This window comes from Athene cunicularia (genome assembly GCF_003259725.1).
Source record: "Athene cunicularia isolate RWA chromosome 5 unlocalized genomic scaffold, athCun1 chr5_part3, whole genome shotgun sequence".
Taxonomy (NCBI): Eukaryota; Metazoa; Chordata; class Aves; order Strigiformes; family Strigidae; genus Athene; species Athene cunicularia.
In genome coordinates, this window is record NW_020799103.1 from 1,279,264 (window position 1) to 1,299,425 (window position 20,162).

Below are 20,162 nucleotides of genomic sequence, written 5' to 3' on the forward strand. Positions count from 1 at the left end.
AGCAGCCAGGGGCAAATCGAGCGCAGCACAGCTAACTGATGAAGGGGAATAGCAACAATGCTTACGGTCTCCAGGGAATTTATGTATCAATAGTAGAGTCTTTAAAAATACTGTTTAGCATGTTAGCAGTAAGTTTAATTACGTGGGGAAACCGATTGCTTTATCAGTACACTATCAGTTAGGGGTCTTCCATGGCAGAGACACTCTCCAGACAGATAAGATGTGATAACAGTATTGATTGCCTGCTCTTTTTACTGGTCATTTGTTTTTTCAGATTGTTTGGATTTACAAAGCTCTGAGTTGTAGTACAAATATTTTTCTAATCACATGAGGTTTTACTGTATGGAAACTTATAAATGCCAGGACTGAATAACCTTAAATATAAAAAAAACACGGAGTTATTTTGCTGGGCCAGCTCAGTGTTTAACTTTCTGGCCATTTTTATATATTAAACATACATAAAAATTTTAGCTGAGATCTAGGAGTTTTAGGAAAGATTTGGGAAAGAATTAGCAATTTCAAAGCAATTCACAGAATCACAGAATCATCAAGGTTGGAAAAGACCTTTGAAGATCATCTAGTCCAACCATTAATTCGAGTGGAATCATTTAATAATCATAATTTTGTCAGGTCTTGCTCAGGTAAATAGGTGTTAAGGACACTGAAATGCTAACTTACGTTTGGGAGAAACCTGACTGCAATGAGAATACCAACAGACAGAGTTTTCTTGGAGTTACAGGTCCTCAAAAATTCCTTATTTAATACTTCTTAGAAACAACTGTGCCTCACTCTAGTTTAACTTGCTCTTTGAGTCGATTAAATCACAAAGTTGTAAGACCTTGTTTAAAAAATGCAGGAGTATCACACGCAGATTTGATTATGAACAGATACTGTATTTAACTTCATGCCTTGTCAGAACCAGAGTAACGTTCACGTGTAGGTGAACACCTTGTGGGCTTTTGTTTAACAGATTGAAGAAGAGATCTTTGGTTTGCTCAATTTTATTTTCTTAAAGAAAGGGACATGTATTAGTTTTATCTTCATAGCTGAAGCTTAGAGTGGAGCTCTATTACCTCCTTTTGGCCTTCTCACAAATGATTGTAAAATTTTCTAGATTATCATATGTCAAGGACTTATGAAATATTGACCTATCAGCACACAGTAAATCCTCAACAGTCTTTTCAAACACAGTGATCACGTGGCAGCTGTACTTTACTCAGGAAAAATAGAATTATGCAAATACAAATATTGTTCAATTTTAATGGCATATTATTTAGCAAGATAGCAGCTATGCATTTGAAATACGAACATACTTTGATCTCATTTTTATTGCTTTGTGGACTATATTTTCCTTTTAAGGTACTCCAGGTTTTAACTGTTTTACCTTTTAAGGTACTCCAGGTTTTAACCTAACTAATCAACAATGCCTTTTTTTTTTTTTTTTAGTGTGCCTTGTATTGTCCCAGTTCCTCATGACCAGAGCGGATGGAGCAGTGAGTCACCTATCAGATGTTATTAGAGCTGTGACAACAAGAAACCAGATAAAACCTCTGCACTGTATCTGCTTTCCAGACCACGGAAATACAAGGAAATTTGCTTTGATTTACGCAAACTGCAAAGCCTGGTAAGGACTCTTTCCTGCAATCACAAGTGCAGATTATGTACTTAGGCAAATGGCTGTATTCTAGTACACGGCTGTCATGTCCCACTCAGACAAGGGAGACAAGTGACTCAGATTCGTAAATCCCCAACGGAGTGGACAACGGTGAGACAAGTCTCAATGTCCAAACATTTATTAACTTCCACAATGTACTAATTGGATACACGATAGTTGGTTAAGTCTATAGTGAGTTATGGCAAGCAATACAGTGTGCCTTGTATTTCTTAATGGTAGTGAAGGAAAAGGGGAAAAAGGAAAGGAAGGAGATGGAGAGAACAGAGGCATAGAGATCACAGGTCTGGGCTCCTGGGTCGATCCGCCAGCGGGGGCTCCTGGAGGCATCAGCCTCCTTCGCTTCACTCTCTGCCCCCCGTCCGTCCGTCCCCCTGGCTGACCCACACACCTGCATATCCTATGGATGGGGAGGGGTGAGATATTTCCTGGGATGATGTAATTAGCATGATCTTGTTAGCCTTCTTTAGTGTATCCAGGGCTGTTGACTTTCACATGTGTTTTGTGGGTAATGAAGCAAAGGTCACTCGCTGGACGGATGCCCCTCGAAATCTGCCCAGGTGCCCCAGAGCAGAACCGTCCTGTCTCCACAGGGCTGCCCCCTCCACCTGCCCCCGGGTTACTGGGGCAGCCTGCTCAGCTTCCACCTCCGCACTACCCACCCCATGGCGAGAGCTTCCATACTTGGGAGTGTTTGAGGCACGGCTCAGCTCAGAGAGCCTCCACTCCCCAGTAACCTTCATCTCCTTCTCAGGCTGTTTTTCTCAGTCCTTGTTTCTCACAGGCCTGTTTCTTTCAGGACCTGTTTATACAAGTCATCTCTCACAATGTCCTAGACACTTTAAGTGCCACTCCAAGCCATTGGCTCTGTTTAAAAATAATAACTTGTGGCAATAATGTTCTGAAAGTCATAAGAAAGTATTTATTTCTATTTGTAATCCATAGGTCCATGGCAGTGGATGGAAATCTTTTTGTGACTCAAATGTATTGTCCATATGCGTTCAGACATGTAGATGTGGCACTTAGGGATGTGGTTTAATGGTGGACTTGGCAGTGTTAGCTTTACAGTTGGGCCTGATGATCTTAGAGGTCTTTTCCAACCTAAATGATTTTATGACTCTATACAATCAAATTGCACTTCAAAATTTCTGCATGCCAAGTTATTCTAACTGTCCAGGAAGTGCAAATGAAAATGTAGATTCTTCTTATGGAAGTGTGCACATACATTTTTCCTGGTGAGTGGGTAGAGTGACAACTGACAATTCATAGCTACAAACACTCTTCCTAGGACTGGCAGAGTCTTTCATGTTTTTAAGACTTGGTGGTTAAGAAAACTGGGAGTGAAATACAGAACCCCTATCTCCTGATATTTTTTAGAGTTTATTTCAGACCATTAAGTAATGGTTGGAAGTTTTTAGTGTTTCATATGATATGAATCAATGTTTCCACTCAGTTTGTAATAGATAGATAGTTGATTGCTTTGTTGCTGCCACTTCCAAAAAGCAAGAGGGCTGAGTATCAAGAAATATTAAGCCATTCTTTCATTATCAGAGCAGATCCTTCCAGGCGACTGTCGTATTGTAGGTACCATTGTGTTGTAGCAGATTCCCTTTTGCTCAGAGGTGATATGTGTAGAGAGAAGCCAACCTAGAGTCAATTTTTTTAGTCTATTCCATGGCATTACTTGGTGACCAGGCCTGTTAGCTCCAGCATTTTATAACATGAAGTTAGGTGTGACCTAAGTCTTGGTACAGATCTCATCCCTAGCTCCAGTTCCCCTAGCCTGCTTCTTGAAATGGTACTATAGACCATTTCAGACATAAACAGAACATGTATATGTTGAGAGCTGGGACAAAAGAATCAAGAAATGGGCAAAGAGCTGCTGTGAAATTGGGCCAACAGTAACTCATGAAGAAGATGCCTGCAAGAGAAAGAACCAAGTGTAGTAAGAGATGAAATGGGCTGAAGTAAGGTAGACAGGAACTCCATACAAGGAGAATTGAAAAGATAACCCCTAGAGCAGTAGGGATGGTTTTTGAAGTGATAGTGCGAAGCCTGGCTTGGGACATGGGAAGAGAGAAGCAGTATGAAGGAAGAGCTGCAGAGAAAATGTGCTTGGGAGTGATCGTGTGAAAGAAAGTTACATGGGCAAAACAGTGAAGCTTTAGCAGGGAATCAGGAAAGCTAGTTCAGAAAAGCAGGTGGCTGAGGGAAGGGAAACTTAAACTAGTTTAAAAGAGAGCAGAAATAGAAAATGTGCTTGCATGGAATAAAGGACATAGGAGAAGAAAGAACCAAATGCACAGTGAGAAATTGAGAACTTCTATCATACCTGTAATACACAAAAAGAGATTTAATTTGAGGGAAAAATATTTGCTTGCCTCTTATTTTAACAAAGTATAGAGAATCTAATGTATAATAGTGCTTTGATTGTGTATGGGGATAAAAAATTTTTCATCCCTTGGCCAAGAATGCGTGTCATACATTGGCCAGTTTTCTCCTCTTTTGTGCTATAAATTGCACTTGCTGCTACCAAAACCCACAAGGATAACAGTTGTGTTAGGAAAACTTTATAGATCATATACCAGCTGTCTCCTTTGATCTTTGCAGATTCTAGGCATTCAAGAAATCCCCCAAAGGTCACACAACCATTTATTCCTCGAGCCTTTCTCAAAATGATAAACAAGTAAGCGGTAACAAAATACACATGAAGTTCACAGCTTGGCAGCAGCAGCAATTTCAGAGATGACTCACTATCCAGTAGGTTCTCTAAGGATCTGCCAATCATACAAGCAATCCAATCTTCCCTCTTGTAGATGTAGTGAAACTATGTCAATGTTATGCTAGATGGTGTTTAGCCACATTTCTTAAACATGTATGAGGTCAGGAGAAATACAAAACTGCATATTAAAACGTCATCAAAAACGCCAGGTATAATTGATTAAGACCTAACAAGGTAATTTGTCTTCTATAACGTATATAGTCTTTCTCTACCAGATTTCCACTCTAAGTAGTACATTAAAAGTGAGCATCATTAGTCATCATTTTCTGGTTAAGTATGTAGACTTAGTTTAATGTCGTTATCATTTCAAGATAAAGAAAAATGCAAACTGTGATAAAACCTTATAAGAAATTCAGTCGTTCCTATATTCTGATTTTCCATTTCCTATTCTATTTTATTAAGGTATTTCCCTTGTGCCTGTGTATCTAATATCACAGGGCATTCTGATTTATTTATTTCACAAAAGGCAGAACAGAATCCAAGCTAAAATTGGGCATTATACTTTACTGATAAATCTGTTAAAATGTGCATTTATATCCATGTAAGAAGAACAGCTGCAATATTTCCAGTTTTAAAATTGCCTACCATTCTGACCTGTGGTATATTGTACATCTTTCCATTACAGAATTGAAGTTTGCTTGCACTAATATTCCTTCAAGGATGGGTATTGCTGACTTTTTTTTTTTTTTTCTGTTTCATGCCACAGTTTTTAGTGGTTGTTATGGTGAATAAGTTTGTGTATTAAATATAAGAGAACAGAAATCCCACAATAAAGGTTAGCCATTCACAGCTGCCTGCTTCCCTGAGGCTACAAAAACACATGAATCGTTCATTTGGAAAGATCTGACTTTTAAAATTCATAAATTAAAGATGCACTAATCCATTTGCTCGAACTAGGACTAGCTAGTATTCTCAGCTGTGTATCTTCAAAGCTGCTAGTGCAAGTACAAAGTCATTGATACACTGATATTTAACTTGCATATGGTCCTTGTTAAAGTACACAAGAAAAAGCCATTGAATGATCCAGAACAAAGAAATGTATTTCATTAAGAAAAAATAGGTGTATCTTGCCTTACTTGAGCTTGTGAATCATTATATGATCCATTTTTTTCATGGGTATATTTTTTTACTTTAGCACACTATTTCCCCACATCATCTGCTTTTCAAGGTAGTTGTTGAAGCCACCAGAACAAGGATTCCTACGTGGAAACCTGTTCACTCAATTTCTCTTGCAATGTTTCTTTTCTGATGAGAAATGATCACCAAGTTCTCACGTTTGTGGGCACAGGAAGGGCTTAGGGAAGGGAAAAGACCCTGGTAGCCCCCTCTCAGACCATTAAGATTTGGGCGACCCCCTCCCTGTGTCCCTCCCTGCATGTCGTACTGCACCCTCCACTTGCCTGCTGCCCTGGAGAGATCTGCCTCTCCTGCAGCATTTCAGTTGCTTCTCATCCCCAAGCATGGCAGACATCTGAGTGAGATTCCACTAAAAAGTGGCATTTGGGAGGAGGCATCAGTTCTGGCATCATTGGCTCCAACCCTCTAGAAAACCAGTAACAAATAATTGCAGGAGCTGGCAACAATCATAAATATTCTGAGATGTACTTTCTGAAATAGGATAAAAGAGCTCAAAACAGCATGCTGTCTTGAATGTGTATTCAGCTGCTATTTTCTAGCTTTTTTTCCAATATTCTTCTGGCAAGACACTTAAATTCCTATTAAACGATGAAGGGCAAAGTTCATAATCCATATGGAATATAATTTGAAAAATACACTACTGCATATCCCTCTAAATTCACATTATCTTCAATCTGTTGGGGCTATTATTATTATTTAACTTTAATACAAAATTTTTATGCACACAAAATATTTTTAAACAGTAGCATCTTGATTTATAAAAAATCAAATACTTCTGTGTACTTCAGTGCAAGGGAGGATTCTACTTTTGATGGAGGCTTGAATCCTATTTTATTTAAGAATCAGAAGGGATCTGGGAGCAGAGGCAATGGCCAAACTATGAAAATTACAGCAAATACTTTGTTTTGCAAGTTATTTTAAAGTATTTAAATACTAGTGGGCCAGAGTGGTACTGTGGAGTGCAAATAAATTTTTGTGGTCGCGTTTTAGGAACAGGATTCATCAGCCCCATACAAAATAAAATCTAGGTGACTTTAACATCACAAATGACCCAAAGGAGAGGTAAAATGTGCTAGGAGAGTGGCATGTGGATAGCAATGGCAACAAGAATTGCTGCAAGATCTGTGAAAATAAGCAGCAAACTGGCACCATGAAAGCAATTGGGACAAGACCTCCCAGAACATGAAGGTTGTCATTGCCCATCAAGCGCTGTTAAAACTATCAGAAAGTACAAATAAGCACTAAAATGAGATGCTTTACGAACAGCAGATGGTGCAACACAGCAGTGGAAGGAGTGGCAGAGGTGATATTAAAGCAGCTCCAAGGGAGGAGGAGTGATTTACCGTTGTTGCCAGGTGCCATAAATGTTATCAATAGATGTGTGGCTGCATGGCAACAGTTGAAGAGGATCACAGATTGTTAAAAAGCATTATTGATAAGCATTTAGCTTTTGCACTTAGTCTGAAAGTTACAGAAACAGGACTTTCCAGAAAGCTGCAAGCCCTGAAGATACATTCCCATTGCTGATTGTATACTGTGCAAAGGTAGCAAAAGAAAGAATAGTTGGAAGATGTTTACATCATATCACCAAATTTATCATTTAGAAACAGGCTGTCAGAAAGAATAAAAAAAGATGGATGATGTGACTGAGCTTTAAACAAAGAAAAAACAATAAAATCACAGTGCCTGCAGAAAAGCAACGTGTTCATTATCTGTAGGGAACAACTGGAATTACAAGTACAAGTTGTGGAAAGAGAGCAATTATTGAAGGAGAGGACACACTCATTTCAACTAAAATTCATCAAGAACTACTCAAAAGCATTAACAATGGCCACTTTAATATAGTCTTATGAGAGATGCCCAAAATGAATGAATGGATAAAACAAATTACTATTTGTGCAAAGTAACAAAGCCAGAATCAGGGGGAGCTGAGGAAACATTAATGATGTGTCCTACACAGCCAGGCAATCAGTGACTGATTTGAACACAGACATACAACTATCAGTCATACTTAAAAATAAACTAATGAATCAGCATGGTTGTCAGCCTGCAGCAAAACAAGTCATGATAACTTTTTAGATCATGCTCTAATGAGATGAGATAACGGGTGCAGAGCAGATGTGACACCTACATGGAGACGGTGCAATAAAGGACCCATCTGCGGTGTGGGTTTGCTCAGGATGAGTGAATCATTTACTGGGACAGTGACTCAAATCACATTCTTTTCACCTACGAAGCCCTTCAGTTTTTGAATAACGTGAATTCTCTGGCTTTTGGAAGTGTGTTAGTCTTCCAAGAGCATACTTTTTACTTCAGCACTTTTGAACATCTTTCTGCAAATAGGCTACAGGTTATATCCTTGTCCCTCACGGAGAGTATCAGTTGCTGAGGATCTTCCATTTGTGTGCCCTACCTTGGGGTTAGGAGACAACCCTGGTACAGACAGCGCTGTTGAAAGCCTGGTAGAGGCCAGATTTCACGTGATTTCTGAATTCTTCTGGGTCACACCCTTCCTGTTGTGGTCAAACAAGCTGCCTAGCACCTAGGCCAGACAATCATCTTGTTTCAAAGCTTTCTTTGTTGTGCCCACCCTAATACCCCTGTGCAAGTCTCTGCTTTTTTTCCCTTGGCATCATGTCATGGCTGCCCTCAGGGAAGATCTCTGCTGATATTAGTCAGCTGGTCCAGAGCTGGCCTTCTGTTTCAGACTTGCCTAAAAATCAGCTTGCAGTTTCCCTGCTTCCTGCTTCCTGGGGATTTGAGATTGGACTTTGAAGACATATTTTCCTGTTGTATTGCAATTTTAATAACTTTTATCTTAACAAAATGTGTTCCTGCTTCTGTTTTGTTTAGGTAATACCATTCTTTTCAGTTCTAGTACCATTTCATAATGGAAATGACATTCACTCCCAAAGTTTGCATGTCCTTTAAGGTATTTAAGAGTATTTTTTTCAACTAATCAATCTGTAGGCAGTATTTTTCAACTGATTTTAGTGTGCTGCCCACTGTAATTACTAATTTAACAGGTTTCTGCTCTTGACTGAAAACCAAAGAACATACAGGATTATTTTAAAAGTCTTACATAGCTTTCTTCTTACCTTGCAAGGATTGCTGGACAACGAGGAATACAGAACTGTAATTCTTGGGTAAAGGAGTACATATACGTATAGGTAGGTAGGTATGTATCTGTGTTTGTGTGTGTGTGTGTGTGTATGCTGAGGACACATTAATATGTTTTAATGTATTTAAAGCATAAGTGATTAGTCCCTCAATAGAATGAATGTAACAGTAGTAAACTTCCTCAGCATTCCTTATGTGTCATGATAAATAATGAATTAAAGTACTGCTTTGTTCTCTTTACATCTCTCCTTCTTTCGGTGTGCCATTTCTTATGTGCCCTATGTTGGATGTTGCTGTTGGGGACAGTGGCTCCTAATGGCACCTGTCAATGGCACTGATGGATGTTGAAAGGGACCTCTTCATTATTATACTCCACCATATTAAAAGGTGATTTCTGTTTTAGTGCAGCTTCATCTGACGATAGAACAGTTCCTACACTTACTTTGAATTTTTGTGTTTACTACCACGGTATCTTGCTAGCTACAGTGGATTCTTCAGGTTTTCATTTCCGTCGCAGTATAGACTAATGACTGTGCAGAACCTGTCGTGGACAACAAGGAGTTTGGCATCAGCAAAGGGGGCTGGCAGCTCCGTAGATCCCTATAAGGTGACTGACCGTGCTGCCGTAACAAACAGTTGAGAGTGCAGCCCTGTAGGAACTTAATTCCGTCCTGTGTTGAGAACTTCTTTTGCTAGCATCTCTACTCTGGAACAAAACTGTGGAAGGAAGTGAAAAGTGGTTTGATGTATTTGGGGTCTGGTAATCTATAAACTGGACCATACTACCTGATAGTTCTATTTTACGTGTCATGAAAATGCATCTTACTGTAGGTCCTTGTGGAAGGAAAACAAGTAATAAAGCAAATGCCCCAGGAAGAAGTTTCAGTTTTCTCCTCTTCAGAACAAAGAGTCCACTAAGCATTCAAAGAATCTTGTTCTGATTTACAATAATGTTTTTTATATCCTTACATATTTCAAGGCAAATGCCTTGTGATTTGCAAGTTGAGTTTTCACCTTCTTTCTAGACTCACACAGCCTAAGGCAGGCAGCCCTGTGGCCAGGAGCTGACTAGGAAGGTGCCACTGTTACTTAGCTGGAATAAAACATTTATGTTTCAGCTTCTATCTTTCACAGGACTGCATCCTTTCTTGTATCTCTGATTGACTGCTCCCCACCTCCAGTCAGACAAATACTTTCACCGTGTTATTGATCTGTGAAGTTCTGCAAAAGCAAAACACAATTTCTGATCATGCTATATCCTTCATCCCTTCTATGACATATATGTGATGCCGATGTGGCAAGGGACAGACATCTCGTGTCTCATTTCCCAGAAGGCTACAGTATTGCCATTGTTTAGGGCAAAAGAGAGGTTAATAAGCCATCTGTCTCAACGTTCTAATATACTTTAGTAAAATTACACACTGTGCAAAGCATGGGTTTTCTGTTACTTTTTAACATGCGTATGTTTCTTTCCAGCATAATTCGCACAAGTGAGTGTATTTGCATATATTTGCTGCATGCAAATGCATCTGTGTCAGCCGTTGAAGGAAAAGGATTTCACCCTAAGTTATCTAGTTTTGCAGCTATGTTAATCCACTCTGATTTTTTTTTTAGCAGTGACCACTCTATACTTTTTGCCTGCTCCTGTATAGAGATGTTTTCATGGACTGGTCTGTCATTCCCATATGTGTTTGTGTTGAATAAACTCTCCTTTCTTTCTCTCGGCTGCTTCATTTGCAGCCCATGGTTAGACACAAAAAGCATGCCCTTAAACTAGAAGCTGTAACACTGGTATAACACACCTACACTACTCCCCTAATTAATTAATTTTCACCAGTGTGGCATCCAGTTCTTTATTTGAGATATTTTGATGTGAAAACTAAGAAACATGCAAGCTCTTGGTACTGATTTCAGTTACAGCCTTCCTCTTGTTTCTTTTGAGATTCACTTTCAGGGCTTGGGCTGGCATGGACAGATGCCTCTGAATTTGGGGTGGGAGGGCTGGGCTGAAGACTGACCAGTGGAGCACACTGAGCTCATTCTTGGACCTAAGCCTGGGTCAGAACTGGGTCTGACTGATCTAATATGACAGGTATCTCTACAGCTATTGAGCTGATGAGGTTGGCTTTTAATGACAGTCAAAATAGTTGTTGTAGGCTTGGTGCTTGTTTGATTAAAACTGGTCCGTACATCCACCCCCACCCCGTGGTGGGAATGATGCGGAAGCATAAAGATGTGTTTGTGTGATAAGGAACTGTGAAAATGAGAATTGCTGTTGAACAACACAAACCCTGATACTGTTAGCATTTTTATAAAAAGATAAGAGGTAAAAGAAGGTCATACTTGCAGTGTGGAACACAACAAAGCTGTAACAAAGGCATTTTCTAGTGACTAATATTTTGTTGTAAATGACAGTGAGAGTTAAAAATGAATCATTAGAAATTACTGTCTTTACTGTGTGTGTATAATTGCATATGCTGGTTTGGGCTAGATTCTCAACTACCTGTGCATCACTCTCTTTTCAGACCTATAGGACTGGAAAACAAAAGTGGTTTTTAATCTGAGGGATTCTGTAACCTCCATTGCACTGCAAGGGTGAGCTCCCTCATGCCTCAGCACATCTCAGAGGGATGCACAGCATTCAGGAGTCTGCATCGTGCACACACTCATCATTGCTTTAATGTGAAGACTGATGAACTGCCACCCTGCCTCTCCCATGGTGCTAACCATTTTCCTTCCATCACAGCCGCTGGACTCTGGTTATAATGATCTGGTTTGTAGTTTTTATCTAATACTGTCTACCTACTTAATAGCAAGCTTTCACCAATGGTATTTCAGTCTTTGAAAGGATTTCACTTTCCATATTTGAGAAAGGATATCAGCATTGCACGTGCATGAAGTTAATTTAGGCATTTTTTTTAAAGGGTGTGTAACACCATGTAAGTGTCAAGAACAACTTTTTAAATGGAGTTTCTGATTGTTTTCTTGCAATGGTGTGTACTCAAACTGAGACAGAAGATGTTCCCCACAACACTTTGAATACACTAGTGGTTTTTTAAGTTAATGGGATGTTACAGTTTGAAGAAATATCTATTTGCTGATAAACAAAGAGACTGGGCAATCACTTCTCTGAAAACACAATTTTGCAAAAAGTACCTTGCCTTAGAATAAAAATTTGATTTAGCTTGTCTTGGACAACTTTTTCTGGCAGTTCCACTGGATTATATCACTGATGCAGGAAAGCTGTCCAGAATTAAGCTTGTGTCAACTATTGACTGATAGTTTATTTCAGGAGAACTTCAGGCTGTGGATAAATTGTCAGTTTTCTTACTCATGGGGTATACAAGTAATGAGATGGGGCTGTAAATTGTTTTCCCATATGTCATACACTCTAGTTTAATGAATTCCTCTAATTTGCCATTTGAAATACTTCTGAATAAACAAATGAGGGAGACAAAGGAAGGCACTTCAGAGAATTTGAATAGCACGTAATATTTAAAGGAAAGCTAGCTGTGTCAAAGAAATATAGCAGAGATCAAGGAGTTAATTTGTTCTGGTGGATCATCCCTACATACTTTTCCCAGCCACCAGCCAAGTTATTTCTCAAATGCCAGCCAAGAACTCCTTGCAGTTGGCAAAAATCCACAGTTATCAGTGCAATGGAAAAGAGGTGAGACAAAAAAAAAAAAAAAAAAAAAAAAAAAAAAAAAAAAAAAAAGAGCAGTTGATAGTGAGGTGTGGGTTCCTGTGCTCTTATCCAGCCTGTAGGGGTAAGAGAATAAATAGTTAATGAAGATAACATTTATACAGTGATTCAGCTCAGTGGTATGTGTGATGATTTCCTAGGTCTCTGGAATCTGGTTTGTGCTGTGGAGTGTATGAAGTTCATACAGGACCTGTGGAGTTCATACACAACCTGGTTTCCCTGAGGTTCATGGAAAGACAATTTTAATTGTAAGTGATTTCAAAAAAATACAAGACAGTTAGTTATTCAGTTATTTAGGAACACAGAGAGGTCAAGAGTGGGAGAGAGCAGATGAAATACTGGTAAAAGAACACAGAAATCCGTCAAAATCATGACTATATGGTGTTTAGTGGAGAAAAGGAAGCTCAGGGGAGACCTTACTGCTCTTTACAACTCCCTGAAAGCAGGCTGTAGTAAGGTGGGTGTAGGTCTCCCTTCCCAAGTAGCAAGTGAGAGGACAAGAGGAAACAGCTCAAATTGTGCCAGTTGAGGTTTGAATTGGGTATTAGGAAAAATTTCTTCACTGAAAGGGTTATCAAACACTGGAACAGGCTGCCCAGGGAAGTGGTTGAGTCACTGGAGGTATTTAAAAGACATGTAGATGTGGCACTTAGGGACATGGTTTAGTGGTGGACTTGGCAATGTTAAGTTTATGGTTGGACTCGATGATTTTAAAGGTCGTCTTCAGCTTAAATAATTCTGTGATTCTATGACTCTTGTGAGCAGAAAGTGAGTGGTTCTAGCTGATCCCCAAAGCTTTCCAAGCCTGTGCAACACAGGGTGAAAATAAGGGATACTTCTATTTCTGAAGTTAACACCTATACATAAAACAGAACCTCATAAAGCTCAGCATTTCTGTAACGCCTTATTCTTCACATAGGAAGTACTGACCAGATTCTTACAGACTGAAAAAAAATACTGGGCTGCAGTAAAGAATCTTACACATAGTCAAATCAGCCAGCTGAACACATACAGGAGACAGCGAGCCATGGAAGACTTGAAGTGGGGGTGAATATTGCTTTCTGAAGAACCAGGAGTACCAGATAGAAGCCGTGCGTCTTGTGGCTGGCTGGTAATCACCATGGTTAGCTGAGCTCTGTAGCTTGTACTAAGGAGTCCTGGAAAATCAGCCCATTGAAATTACAGAAAGCAAACAGCATTAATGCATTCTGGTGCCTTTTTCACTCTAACTGATGACTGTTTAATACACTAGACGTCTCTCACTCATTGTGCAGTCTTTTGTGCACCACATACACATAAGCACACACACACAAAGGAAATCAAAGTGTCTGATTTTTCAAGCAAACCTGAAATATTTTGAGAAATTGTAATTGAGTTTAACTAATACCGAACACATAAGGGCCACTGAAAAATTAGTCTGTACCCAAAGTCTTGCATGTCTGAGTTGCTTAACTGTTAAAGGCTTTAGAAGTGCTTCCTCCAGCTCAGAAGCAGCAGGATCTGTACTCCATTTAGGCTCTTGAATACATCTATGTGTGCAAGTATGTGTGTGTGTGTGTGTGTGTGCGCGCGCACGTGCACAGGCTTATGTTCATCCATTCTTTCTGATGTAAAAAAATTATTTGGATCTGCTGCTCTTTAAAGAGAAACTCTCCGCAGGCTGTCCCAAACTGCATGTTGCTGCTCTGAAGTAGTATTTATAACAAGTTAACTCTGATTCTATCCAAAACTTGAGAATCTGAAATGTGGACGTGAGCTGGTGTTGGTACAGTGGGTGCACTGAACACTGCTGGGGAGGCCAGCGCCGGCCGGGAGCATCCTATGGAAATACCCCCATCTAGTGGGTGTCACTGGGCTGAGGACACTCCTCTGGCATACCAGGACACTGTCCAGTTTCTAGAGCAGTTGCACATCTGCTGTTTTCCCAAGAGAAAACAGCAAAAGTAGGAACTTCCTATTATCTGTAAAATTATTCCATATTTTACATGGGTATTCTAAAAGCACATACAATATTTAATATGCTCTTTCAGTGATAGACTGTTCTACTTTTCTTACTGCAGGGTATACTGAGTCCTTTATGCCTAAATAAGCTAAATTGTCTCTGATGGTTTGTCCGGAAATTTTCTGCATGAGCTTTAAAAGAAATGAAAAACACTGAAAAGTTTTCAGGCTTGACATACCCTTCCGACAGTTAAAGGTACTGTTTTTCTCAGAATATATTTTCATAAGGAGTTCATTGGGATTTGAGAGCTGGTATATTTGTAAATATTCATTATTGTCTTCAAGACAAAACGTGTGATAGCAACGTGAAAATACAGTATTGGCCTAATATGAGCTATATATGGGCTACAAAATCCTGTACCTACTCTCTTCCCTATCTTTTTGAGGGAGTTGGTTTTAGCTGGTGAAAAAAGAAAGTTTGTTCCTAGACCCACTAAAATTAGTAGGAGTTTTGACATTAATAGATTTAGGGCTTATTTCAGGAAGGAATATTTCAGGAAGGAATACAGCACAGCAAAACCTCCCGAACATTCAGTCCTAAAGAAAGTATAGTACGCGTGTAATGGTCACCTAATTAGTGCTTTCTTACTTGTCTTTCTCAGAAAGGATTAGTGGCTGAAATAGTGTAATAGTTATTTAAGGATGGTTGAATAACGTAATGGCATCTAACTAATCAGATGCCTATTGCTGATATCTGTAAACAAGGCTTCAGATTCTCCAGCATCCCATCCAGGCTAGGAATTTCTGTCTTAAATCCAGGCTGCAACCATCCTGCAGTTTTAGGCAGATGATGAGAAAGATTTCTGAGAGGAACTCTGCAGCACCTCAGGTGACCGAGATTGTAAAAACTCCTCATCTCTCTTGTCACACTTTTTAATGCTTATCCTATTATCAATACCAATAGAACACACACAGTTTTACACATACACATATATATATTCCTAAGAATAGGTAAGATCCTTTCCCTATGAACACATTTATAGACAGATATTACTTTTTTATTGACCTGGCTTGTTGCATATATGCATGGTTTTTCTTCTCAGCAAAATTTCCCACAAAACAATTTGCATTACAATCTACAAGGTATTGTTTTAAAATGTAGGTTTGAATACTGTGGTTATGAAACCAGGAGATTAATGTTATTAGCTCAAGACAGGCACCATGGAGACAGGTGCCGTGCATGTTCCTCCACGTAGCTCTGCCAATGCACATTAATCTTGATCTGCAACATTCCTGCTATTCCAGTCCTGGGCCCCTCTTGTGCCAAATGTTATAGTTTATTTGTTTATAGTATAGCAATGTTTCCACTGAAGCAGAAGTTATTGTGAATACCTTTTTTTTTAAATTTTGAACTTTTTCTTTTTACTCTGCTGGTATGATCTGTCTTGTCCATGGTGCCTGTTAGGAAGGGAAGTGCCCAGACATGGGGCTGACTGTCACCGAAGTAATCCCATGATTTTACATGATCAGAATGTGAAAAGCAAAGAACCCCGACGTTAATCATTGCTTACTATGACTGACTCAGCCTCTCTAATCCTTTTCTATCCTCAGTCCTTGTCACTGTGCCACTTGACCTGCTTCCTCAGGGCTGGACTATATACCTCCACCGTGCATTGCACAGGAATCCAGCCTGGGAAGAGGAAACAATTCTTGCAAAGCTTTAGGGGCCAACTCTGCTCAGACCAAAAGTCGCTGGGGGAAGGGATGATGCCTCTGAGCTCACTGAACATAAAACTCAGGCAGTTACTCCCCTCCCTTGGTTGTTTGTATGCAGGAGTTTTGCCTCCAGGACTGGGAGTAGAGATACAATCTCCTGCCACCACCACAGCCACCCTGAATCTACAGGCGGTCATTTTTATTTCCCTTCATGCTATTCATCACCCCTGGCAAAGGGATAAGGACAGCAGAAATCTGCTGAGCAATTAATATGTTTGTGCTGCTCTGTATTACGAAGTAATGGGTTTGCATCACTCAGGTCACACGCTTCTTGTATATTGTAACCCACAACTTAATCCTGTCAGGACTTTTCTGCCAGCAGGCAATATGGAATGATACATCTCGCCCCTACTTAGCTCAGATTGTGTACTTCTCCTAAGGAGTGATATATGCCAAGTACTTACGACAGAAACAAAGTGCAAGTTTGTCACAGACTTCAACTGGGCTAGGATGGGGTTTGCAAAAACATTGTGTGACGTGATATCTAGATTTCTAAAACTTTTCCCCTTACTTTCCTGGTGTCAGTGTTAGCACCCTCTACTAGCTCAGATGCAAGAAACAGCCCTGCAGGAAATGACGACATGCCACAGCAATCTGCCCAAGTGAAATGTTCTCAGCACTGAAGCATCTGCCCTGACACACAGTGCTGGGCCACTTGCCCGGAGCATCCTGCTGGTATGGCTGGGAGCAGTGAGACCAAGCTCCTTGGGCACTGACACTCGTGTCCATAGGGGTGAGGAGGCAGGCGAGATGGACAATCCCTGTCCAGGTGGGGCTGTGGTATATATTGTATCTGCTGCGTGAGGTCTCACCAGAGGCACACAACATACAGATGGGCATCCTTCAGTACTTCCAGGATTTCACTTGACTGCTGCTCGACACAACAAATAAAATTCAGCAGGGTCATTCTCTTGTGCGGGAGGTACAAGGTATTTACAACTGATACTTTACCAGCGAGAAAAAATGGTGTACAGTACTATAAGCCACAAGATCATGTTGCCAATATTTCCAGTTTTAAGCAGTAAAAAATTGTATCTTAGTTCCTTAAAGCATCCAGCTGGTGGTGCCAAATAGTAACTGCAAAGGACATTTTTTCTGTATTTTGAATGCTTGGAATATAAATGTTTGGATAAGGCATCTTTACAGTTGTTTCTTAGACTCTTTCTCTCTCATTGAGTTTAGGATGTCAGCTTCTAAAAGTCAGCTGTTGTGTGTTTATGCCTCACACAAAGGATATAACCTCCTACCACTCTGATTTATTTGAAAGCTTGCTCTCTGCATGGGGTGTAGAAGATGTATATAGATGTACATGGATGATAAGCAGTGGAAGATTAGACTCAGGACATTTTGACCTGGAACAATGTGTTTATTACTTCAAAAATCATAGTAAGCCTTGAGAACACATAAGCTGTTTTCTGGGGTGGTGGGTGTCTCTCTACCTGACATTTATATAACCTGTATGATCTGATGTCCTCTCCAGGATCTTTAGTACATTTACTATGGCTGTTGATGAGTCAGCCTGTGACCTTCTTTTTCTGTGAAGTTCAGTAGTTAAGAGTATTTAGCTTGGAAGAAGATATCTGTTTTCAAATTTAAAAAGGGAGGCGAGGGAGAAGTGGTAAAGGAACACCGTGTTATGTTTCATTGGCCAAACAGTGACCTATAAAATGTGCTGGTGAGAACAGAAAATGTAACGCACCAATGACTGCAGCCACAGTTTGTTTTCATTCTTTCCGATATTTGATTATAAAGGTTAAAGCAGGGGAAAGGAGTGCTAACCTGAAGTGTTAGCTTTCCTATGGCTCCCTGCCACGTAAGCCGGTGCTGGTTTGGAAGGGTCAGGTTCTTCACAGGCAGGCACGAGGCAATGAGGACGAAACCCCAGGAAAGACAGTTTTTACAAGAAGGTCATAGATGTTATTTTAGGAAGTGTTTTGCCCTGTTCTGGAGGGTGCCCGCTGTTCCCATGGGCGCCCAGCTTCCCCCCTGAGAGATTGCAACAGACTGCTGCTTGCGCAAGCCATGGGCTTTGCTGAGGTAGGCTGAGCAGATGGCAGAGTGCAAGTATGACCAGTCGGGGCGGGGAAAGTATCAGAAAGGTGAGTCAGGCAGAGAAAGGCACGTGGAGAATGGACAAGTAAATCATGCTTCCTTCACTTGGACTCCAGAACTGGCAGACTCGTGGCCAACGTAATTCATCAAGGCACCGTGACAGTGGTTTTCCAGAGCATAATATTCAGATCTTTGGTCACTAAAAGAAAGCAAGTAAATGTTACATGCTGAGTGGACACTGAGAAGGACCTGGCTCCAAAGGTCTCTGCTTAAGATTTCCAGTTTTCCACATTTCCACTTACTAAAATAATTCCTTAATTTGGTTTCAGGGATGAAAGCACTTCAATATGCACGTTCATGGTAAGATCATGATATGAGAAGGAATATTGATTATATTGTAAATAAAAATTTTATGTATAATTTCTGGTACAGTAAAACCAGTGTGATTGGTTTGTATAGTATTTTAAAAGCACACTATGCAGTAGAAATATTAGAGGAACAGCTTGCTCTCTCCTGAGATCTTGTGTCCAACAGGTATGACTGTCTGTGTTGTTTTGCTCTGCTAAAGTGAACCCCCTGAAATCTCCTGAAGTATTCGCTGTGCAGCTGTGGAGGCTAAAGATTTACTCAGACTCAGTAAGAAAATTAAATCCTCTTCAAAGAATTATATGCAAACATTCTGCAAATGTTTTGAAACACGAGGGCTGCACTCTGCCCCTAGTTGTTCTTGTGAAATCCTGCTGTAGTGAATGGAGGCTACGTGTGAGGACGGGGCTGGACCACAGCCTGGTGGTACTGGCTGAGCAGTTAGGGCTTATGCTGACAGCACTTCTTCAGGGAAGCGAGGACCCCATTTAAAATCCCCACGCTACCAGTTGTCCTTGTCTCCACAGTCCCTTGAATCTGCCTTACAAGAATGGCTTGAGACGCAGCAGTGGAAGAAATGTGGGACAAACACTGCTGTCTTTTCCATCCGCAGAAACAGTGAACATGTCTGAACACAGAGAGGTGAAAAAGCAATCACTGGTTGAGCTCTAGTTGCTCATGCCTGGATTGCATGACTACAACCAAGGTCGGAATGCAGCTGATTGCCCTTATGTGTATGTGCAGTCATTTGCCATTTGATGAAATCACGAGGATAAATTGTACCATTGATGGGATTTCTCAAGATACGTACATGTTGCCTTTACTCCTGGGTGTTTAGGGAAATTAGGCTTTCCCATTCCTGCAGGCAAGCAAATTGTTTTCTTTTTGCTTTTGATCTCTCAGGACTCTGTTTTTTAGCCTGCCTGTCTTACCTTAATGCCTTTTGATAAAAGAGCCCTTTTATGATGCATGCTAAAATTGTAGGATAGGTCTATTGGACATGCTGTGACAGAACTAAATAATCTGCATTTTAAATGTCATGTATCACTTTATTTTTCCATATGTCTCATCACCAGATTTCACAATATCATGAGTGCCATGATTTTTGGTGGTTTTTGTTGAGCTCCAGCTCCTGGATTTTTTTTCCTTACAGTAAACTTGAAAATAGCTTACACATCAGGCTCTTCTGGTTGCAGAAAAGCACTTAATAACCTGCTCGGCTGTATGTGAAAAGAAAATTAAAAGCATATTTATTGTGAAAAATCTTCTGATATGGGAGGCCTGAGTCATGATTGTAGAACGCTTGGGATTGGTGCTATTTCCTACACAATTGTTTGTTGTTTATTAGCAGGTAAGCAACAGGACACGATTTCTGTACTGGAGAATTTTGGGTTAGGAATTTAATGACTATTTAACCAGACTTACTGACCCTGCTGTTTTAGGCATGTGGTAGGCTTCAGCATATCTAGAAATGTGACTAATAATTTAGCCAATTACTGTAAAAATGAAATCTATTTTTATGGGCTGGTCAGATCATCTCCTATTTAGGAGTGTTTCTAAACTGGGAATATCTGAGCCACTTCTTGGGTGTGGCTTTTAGTTCCTGGGAG

At 40.2% G+C, this 20,162-nt stretch overlaps 1 long non-coding RNA gene across 1 annotated transcript in view; it reads left to right on the forward strand.

Annotated features, from left to right (window-relative positions):
• The first annotated feature begins 1,697 nt into the window (after positions 1–1,697).
• Positions 1,698–20,162, forward strand: part of LOC113481332 — a 658,441-nt gene continuing 639,976 nt past the window's right edge. Inside the window, exon 1 of the long non-coding RNA XR_003398655.1 lies at positions 1,698–1,765. This is a non-coding gene — a long non-coding RNA (uncharacterized LOC113481332). The remainder of the gene's footprint in view (positions 1,766–20,162) is intronic.